The sequence below is a fragment of the Oncorhynchus gorbuscha genome, unplaced genomic scaffold, assembly GCF_021184085.1.
Source record: "Oncorhynchus gorbuscha isolate QuinsamMale2020 ecotype Even-year unplaced genomic scaffold, OgorEven_v1.0 Un_scaffold_5062, whole genome shotgun sequence".
NCBI classification, from domain to species: Eukaryota; Metazoa; Chordata; class Actinopteri; order Salmoniformes; family Salmonidae; genus Oncorhynchus; species Oncorhynchus gorbuscha.
In genome coordinates this window covers 17,501-26,546 of record NW_025748949.1, presented here as the reverse complement: position 1 = coordinate 26,546, position 9,046 = coordinate 17,501, and the positions used below count along the sequence as shown (strand labels likewise).

The following is a 9,046-nucleotide window of genomic DNA, read 5'->3' as shown; positions in this document are numbered from 1 at the left end:
TAAGTACTGAACACTGACATAAGTACTGAACACTGACATAAGTACTGAACACTGACATAAGTACTGAACACTGACATAAGTACTGAACACTGACATAAGTACTGAACACTGACATAAGTACTGAACACTGACATAAGTACTGATATAAGTACTGAACACTGACATAAGTACTGAACACTGACATAAGTACTGCCATAAGTACTGAACACTGACATAAGTACTGAACACTGACATAAGTACTGACATAAGTACTGAACACTGACATAAGTACTGACATAAGTACTGAACACTGACATAAGTACTGAACACTGACATAAGTACTGACATAAGTACTGAACACTGACATAAGTACTGACATAAGTACTGAACACTGACATAAGTACTGACATAAGTACTGAACACTGACATACGTACTGAACACTGACATAAGTACTGACATAAGTACTGAACACTGACATAAATACTGACATAAGTACTGAACACTGACATAAGTACTGACATAAGTACTGAACACTGACATAAATACTGACATAAGTACTGAACACTGACATAAGTACTGACATAAGTACTACCATAAGTACTGAACACTGACATAAGTACTGAACACTGACATAAGTACTGACATAAGTACTGACATAAGTACTGACATAAGTACTGAACACTGACATAAGTACTGACATAAGTACTGACATAAGTACTGACATAAGTACTGAACACTGACATAAGTACTGACATAAGTACTGAACACTGACATAAGTACTGACATAAGTACTGAACACTGACATAAGTACTGAACACTGACATAAGTACTGACATAAGTACTGAAGACTGACATAAATACTGACATAAGTACTGAACACTGACATAAGTACTGACATAAGTACTGAACACTGACATAAATACTGACATAAGTACTGAACACTGACATAAGTACTGACATAAGTACTACCATAAGTACTGAACACTGACATAAGTACTGAACACTGACATAAGTACTGACATAAGTACTGACATAAGTACTGACATAAGTACTGAACACTGACATAAGTACTGACATAAGTACTGACATAAGTACTGACATAAGTACTGAACACTGACATAAGTACTGACATAAGTACTGAACACTGACATAAGTACTGACATAAGTACTGAACACTGACATAAGTACTGAACACTGACATAAGTACTGACATAAGTACTGAAGACTGACATAAGTACTGACATAAGTACTGAAGACTGACATAAGTACTGACATAAGTACTGAAGACTGACATAAGTACTGACATAAGTACTGAAGACTGACATAAGTACTGACATAAGTACTGAAGACTGACATAAGTACTGACATAAGTACTGAACACTGAAATACTTTGAGTTTGGTTACTCCAAAGGTTCTGGGCAACGGGTTTCCACCCAAAAATTGATTTTGCAGAACGACTTTTTACAGTGTATTTACATGTTTGTCATTTAGCAGACACTATTATCCATAGAGACTTACAGTTAGTGCATTTATCTTCAGATAGCTAACAGTAAAACCAAGATTGGGACACCAGCTTTAGGGAGATGTCTCTCTCCCTGAGGTCAGTCAGGTCCCCTGTTGTTGAAGAACCCTTAATGCTACTCATTTTTAAAAATGATTTTACCTTTATTTAACCAGTCAGTTAAGAACAAATTCTTATTTTCAATGACTGCCTAGGAACAGTGGGTTAACTGCCTGTTCAGGGGCAGAACGACAGATTTGTACCTTGTCAACTCAGGGGTTTGAACTTGCAACCTCCAATGCTCTAACCACTAGGCTACCCTGCCGCCCCATCTAAACACACCATTAACTATACCTAATCATATGAATAATAGTATCATTATTATTTATAACGTGAAATAATAACTGTTCTGTAAAGATTATCTTACATATTCTGCCACTTTTAAACCTCATATTGATGATTACCGACAGACACTGACATTGTGCTGGGGATAATGAAAATGAGGTTGAAAAGTGGTGGAATTGCCCTTTAACATGATTAATGTGTCTGTATCAATTGTGAATAAATGTGATTCGTTCCTATCAATGGAACCGAGTAGAGTATGTTACAGTAGATTATAATATGACACATTAAAGCTTCCTAACTAAACACTATATACCATCTATTAACTAACTAAACATGAGCTATAAACTAACATAGTTTTACTGGGGGGTGTCAAGAGAGAGAGTCTCTCCCATCCTCTCCTCCCCCTCTTCTGTCTGGGCCAGGAATTCCAACGACGTGGCAGAGATTCACATTTCTCTTCATTTCAAGAACTTTCTGTGGCCGCAGGGGCAGGAAAATCACCGCTTCTAACTTCCATCTGTCCTGCTTCCATTGGTCCATACTCGGTGCGTCTGGTGCTCTGATTGGGTGTCATCCCATCGATCACTCCTCTGCTGTTTCTCATTGCTCGAACCCGGTTGAAAGGGGCGGGGTAACGGTATGTTGACAGAATATTCCTACTGCGCAGGGCGAATCATCTTCGTTACTAAAAGAGAGAGAGAGAGGGAGACATATTATATACTGTAGTCTACAGTAGCCAAATTAAACCCGGAAAGTCTCACCACCAAGGCCATGGAGTCGAGTTGGATCGCCGTGGTTTGTGTGCTCCTACTCGGTTTGATGCAGAGCAGCCTCGGAGCGGAGCAGCGGGTCATCCCTCCAGGTAAACCCGCTCTAGGAGCCCCCGTTTCCGTCCAACACAGCCCACTCACACCGCTAGCTGGAACTCCGTTAGCTAAATGTAGCGATCCAGTAATGTTGACTTTATCTGATAGTGACGGTGGTGAATCGGGTCAGCAAGTAGCGGGACCATGTATCAGACCCTGCATGTATAACTCTAACCAGCCGGGTAGGCAGGGACCGGGGTTAGGAGGGCCAGCCGGGTAGGCAGGGACCGGGGTTAGGAGGGCCAGCTGGGTAGGCAGGGACCGGGGTTAGGAGGGCCAGCCGGGTAGGCAGGGACCGGGGTTAGGAGGGCCCGGGGTTAGGAGGGCCAGCCGGGTAGGCAGGGACCGGGGTTAGGAGGGCCCGGGGTTAGGAGGGCCAGCCGGGTAGGCAGGGACCGGGGTTAGGAGGGCCAGCCGGGTGGTGGCAGGGACCGGGTTAGGAGGGCCAGCCGGGTAGGCAGGGACTGGGGTTAGGAGGGCCCGGGTTAGGAGGGCCAGCCGGGTAGGCAGGGACCGGGGTTAGGAGGGCCAGCCGGGTAGGCAGGGACCGGGTCAGGAGGGCCCGGGGTTAGGAGGGCCAGCCGGGGTAGGCAGGGACCGGGTTAGGAGGGCCAGCCGGGTAGGCAGGGACCAGGGTTAGGAGGGCCAGCCGGGTAGGCAGGGACCAGCCGGGTTAGGAGGGCCCGGGGTTAGGAGGGCCAGCCGGGTAGGCAGGGACCGGGTTAGGAGGGCCAGCCGGGTAGGCAGGGACCGGGGTTAGGGAGGGCCAGCCGGGTAGGCAGGGACCGGGGTTAGGAGGGCCAGCCGGGTAGGCAGGGACCGGGTTAGGAGGGCCAGCCGGGTAGGCAGGGACCGGGGTTAGGGAGGGCCAGCCGGGTAGGCAGGGACCGGGGTTAGGAGGGCCAGCCGGGTAGGCAGGGACCGGGGTTAGGAGGGCCAGCCGGGTAGGCAGGGACCGGGGTTAGGAGGGCCAGCCGGGTAGGCAGGGACCGGGGTTAGGAGGGCCAGCTATGTAGTGGCGGCAGATAGCGGGGCAACTTCAGGGTAATTTCGTGGTGGTAGGAATAGGGGGTCGCTAGTTGTTATTATGTGTATTATGGTAAGGGTCAAACTGGTCTCAGAGCAAAATGTATTGCCAATGTAATAGCTGTTGGACAACAATTTTTTTAATAGTATTTTTACGAATTGCAATTGGTACAATATGAAACGAATTTGCAATACGTATAATATATGATTGATTTCAATGTGTTGTGGCTAATGTTAGCGAGGTGGCTAGGCCCTAGGTTAAGGGTTAGGTTAAACAGTTAAGATTAGAGGAAGGGTTAGCTAACATGCTAAGTAGCTAAGATGAGATGAAAACACGCAACCTTTGGGGTTGCTAGATGTTAGAGTTATTCTCCACACCAACATTTACATTTACATTTAAGTCATTTAGCAGACGCTCTTATCCAGAGCGACTTACAAACCTTATGACATCCAGTGGAACAGTCACTTTACAATAGTGCATCTAAATCTTAAAGGGGGGTGAGAGGGATTACTTATCCTATCCTAGGTATTCCTTAAAGAGGTGGGGTTTCAGGTGTCTCCGGAAGGTGGTGATTGACTCCGCTGTCCTGGCGTCGTGAGGGAGTTTGTTCCACCATTGGGGGCCAGAGCAGCGAACAGTTTTGACTGGGCTGAGCGGGGAATGTACTTCCTCAGTGGTAGGGAGGCGAGGAGGCCAACCACCCTCCTTTTGGGATTGCAGTAACCTACTGTCTTATTGGACCTAATATATCATACTAAATGTAACCTACTGTCTTATTGGACCTAATATATCATACTAAATGTAACCTACTGTCTTATTGGACCTAATATATCATACTAAATGTAACCTACTGTCTTATTGGACCTAATATATCATACTAAATGTAACCTACTGTCTTATTGGACGTAATATATCATACTAAATGTAACCTACTGTCTTATTGGACCTAATATATCATACTAAATGTAACCTACTGTCTTATTGGACGTAATATATCATACTAAATGTAACCTACTGTCTTATTGGACCTAATATATCATACTAAATGTAACCTACTGTCTTATTGGACGTAATATATCATACTAAATGTAACCTACTGTCTTATTGGACCTAATATATCATACTAAATGTAACCTACTGTCTTATTGGACCTAATATATCATACTAAATGTAACCTACTGTCTTATTGGACCTAATATATCATACTAAATGTAACCTACTGTCTTATTGGACCTAATATATCATACTAAATGTAACCTACTGTCTTATTGGACCTAATATATCATACTAAATGTAACCTACTGTCTTATTGGACCTAATATATCATACTAAATGTAACCTACTGTCTTATTGGACCTAATATATCATACTAAATGTAACCTACTGTCTTATTGACCTAATATATCATACTAAATGTAACCTACTGTCTTATTGGACGTAATATATCATACTAAATGTAACCTACTGTCTTATTGGACCTAATATATCATACTAAATGTAACCTACTGTCTTATTAGACGTAATATATCATACTAAATGTAACCTACTGTCTTATTGGACCTAATATATCATACTAAATGTAACCTACTGTCTTATTAGACGTAATATATCATACTACATGTAACCTACTGTCTTATTAGACCTAATATATCATACTAAATGTAACCTACTGTCTTATTGGACCGCAATATATCATACTAAATGTAACCTACTGTCTTATTAGACCTAATATATCATACTAAATGTAACCTACTGTCTTATTGGACCTAATATATCATACTAAATGTAACCTACTGTCTTATTGGACCTAATATATCATACTAAATGTAACCTACTGTCTTATTGGACCTAATATATCATACTAAATGTAACCTACTGTCTTATTGACCTAATATATCATACTAAATGTAACCTACTGTCTTATTGGACCTAATATATCATACTAAATGTAACCTACTGTCTTATTGGACCTAATATATCATACTAAATGTAACCTACTGTCTTATTGGGGCCTAATATATCATACTAAATGTAACCTTACGTAAAGTAACGTCCTAAATTGAGTGGCACTGATGTTAGTAAAATATAATATTGTAACGACTCGGCATAGTCGATAGCGCACCGGACTTCAGAATAGCTAGAAGGTCAAAGGTTTTGTTTCGAGACCTGCTCCCTGCTGGTTCATGACAGCACGTTTTGCTCTGGGAGGAGTCAGTTTTATTGCCCTCTAGTTACAGAAGTACAGTATCCCTGTATACAGCCTCATTATTGTTATTTTATTGTTTAACTTTTTGTTTGTTTTTAACTTTAGTTTATTTAGTAAATATTTTGTTAACTGTATTTCTTGATCTGCATTGTTAATCAGTGGGCTTGTAACTAAGCATTTTCATGGTTGTATTCTGTTGTATTCAGCGTAATAATAAGATTTGATGTGTGATGTTTGGTCCAAGGAGGTTTTTCAGCAGCTGGATGTGTTGACACAACCAAAGATGCAGCTGTTGACTTTACTGGGACAGAGATAGAGATACACTACCGTTCAAAAGTTTGGGGTCACTTAGAAATGTCCTTGAACTTAAACTAGGACGCTGCCCTTCTAGGCAGAGTTGCCAAGAAAACGCAATATCTCAGAAGCTGGCCAATAAAAAATAAAAGATTAAGATGGGCAAAAGAACACAGACACTGGACCATCCTGGACTCACCTCTTCACGGTTGACGTTGCGGGTACTATTTAATGAAGCTAGCCAGTTGAGGACTTGTGAGGCGTCTGTTTCTCAAACTAGACACTCTAATGTACTTATCCACTTGCTCAGTTGTGCATTGGGGCCTCCCACTCCCTCTTTCTATTCTGGTTAGAGACAGTTTGTGCTGTTCTGTGAAGGGAGTAGTACACATCGATTGCTAGGAGATCTTGACTGTCTTGGCAATCTCTTGCATGGCATAGCCTTCATTTCTAGAACAAGAATAGACTGATGAATTTGGGATGAAAGGTCTTTGTTTCTGGCCATTTTGAGCCTGTAATCGAACCCACAAATGCTGATGCTCCAGATACTCTACTAGTCTAAAGGAGGTCCAGTTTTTATTGCTTCTTTAATCAGGACAACAGTTTTCAGCTGTGCTAACATAATTGCAAAAGTGTTTTCAATGATCAATTAGCCTTTAAAATGATAAACTTGGATTAGTTAACACAATGTGCCATTGGAACACAGGAGTGATGGTTGCTGATAATGGGCCTCTGTATGTCTATGTAGATATTCCATAAAAAATCAGCTGTTTCCAGCAACAACAGTCATTTACAACATTAAACATGAACAATGTCTACTGTATATCTGATCAATTTGATGTTATTTTAATGGACCAAAAAATGTGTTTTTCTTTAAAAAAACAAGGACATTTCTAAGTGACCCCAAACTTGAACAGTAGTGTAGATGGGTGCTAGGAGCTAGAAGCTAGGAGCAGAAGCTAAGAGCTAAATAATAATAATAATTAATAGGAGCAGAAGCTCTTGAAATTAGAAGCTAGGAGCTAAATATATTTAGAAGCTCTGGATGAAATTAGAAGCCTTAGTCAACAGAAGGATCTTCTGTGGAGCCAGTTAGCTCTTGAAATTAGAAGCTAGAAGCAGAAGCTAAAGCTGGGAGCTAGAAGCTCTGAAATTAGAAGCTAGGCTCTGAGAAGCTAGGAGCTGAGGGAGTTAGCCTAGCTCTTGAAATTAGAAGCTTCTGAGGGAGCTAGCCTAGAAGTCTGAGGAGCTCTGAAATTAGGAGCTAGAAGCCTAGTCGCTCTGAAATTAGCCTAGCTCGAAGCTAGAAGCTAGGAGCCAGAAGCTCTTGAAAGTTAGAAGTCGTCTGGGGCTGGGAGCCCTTTAAATCTGGGTGGGAGCTTAGGGAGCTCTTGGGGGGGGTTAGAAGCGTCTGGACGGGAAGCCTGGAGCTAGGGGGCTCTTGAAATTAGAAGCTAGGAGCTCTTGAAATTAGAAGCTAGGGCTCTTGAAATTAGAAGCTAGGAGCTCTTGAAATTAGAAGCTATGAGCTATGTGCTGTATTATAGTATTGGTGCGGTGTGTTGTTAACATAAACTACTCTTCTAAACTGTCATGATGATACCATGATATTTACACGTAACTAGCTAACATTAGTACACAGCGTTCCAGTTTGAAACGGGGTCTGTTTGATGTCTGTGTTACTTCGCATGTTACTGAGAGCCAATCATCACGAGGAGACAACTCAGCTGATGTGGAGAGGTGTTAAAGAACCTTCTCTGCATCCCCTAACCCCCCACACACACGCTGACTCCATGTCTCTTAGCACATACAGCAGCATATGGGGGCTAGCGTGTGGAATATCCCTCTGACCAGCGGCTGGAGGAGACAAGGGGGGGTTTGTGATTCCCACCTTCCTGCCCTCTCTCCTCTCCCCTTCTTATCCCCTTTCCTCCTCCTCCTCCCTTCTTATCCCCTTTCCTCCTCCTCTCTCCCCTTCACCCCCCTCTCGTCTGAGGGGTTCCTCCCCCTCTCCTCCTCTTTTCTCCCTGAGTCGTCTGCAGGGGAAATCCATTCCCAGATTCCCAGTCCTGGAAAGAGGGTAAATATATTATGGCTCTGGATGGAAAGAGCCAGTCAGCCTGGGTCAACAGCTGGATCTTCTGTGGAGCTGAGGTTAGCCTAGTCGTCTGAGGGGGTTAGCCCTAGTCGTCTGAGGGGGTTAGCCTAGTCGTCTGAGGGGGTTAGCCTAGTCGTCTGAGGGGTTAGCCTAGTCGTCTGGGTGGGGGGGGTTAGCCTAGTCGTCTGGGGTGGGGGAGGGAGTTAGCCTAGTCGTCTGAGGGGGTTAGCCTAGTCGTCTGAGGGGGTTAGCCTAGTCGTCTGGGGGGGTAGCCTAGTCGTCTGGGTGGGTGGAGTTAGCCTAGTCGTCTGGGTGGGGGGTTAGTCTAGTCGTGGGGTGGGGGGGATAGCCTAGTCGTCTGGGGGGGGAGCCTAGTCGTCTGGGTGGGTGGAGTTAGCCTAGTCGTCTGGGTGGGGGGAGTTAGCCTAGTCGTCTGAGGGGGTTAACCTAGTCGTCTGGGTGGGGTGGGGGGTTAGCCTAGTCGTCTGAGGGGATTAGCCTAGTCATCTGAGGGGGTTAGCCTAGTCGTCTGGGGGGGGAGTTAGCCTAGTCGTCTGAGGGGTTAGCCTAGTCGTCTGGGTGGGTGGGTGGGGGGCGGTAGTTTTGTTTAGTCCTGGGGGGGGTTAGTGTCGTCTGGTCATCAGGGGGTTAGTTTAGTCTTGTCATCGGGGTGGGGGGGGTTAGTTTTGTTTAGTCCTCGGGGGGGTTAGTGTCGTCTGGTCATCGGGG

General features: G+C 44.0%; 1 pseudogene; it reads left to right on the top strand.

Moving 5' to 3' along the window:
* The first annotated feature begins 2,306 nt into the window (after positions 1-2,306).
* Positions 2,307-9,046, top strand: part of LOC124028934 — a 13,832-nt pseudogene continuing 7,092 nt past the window's right edge.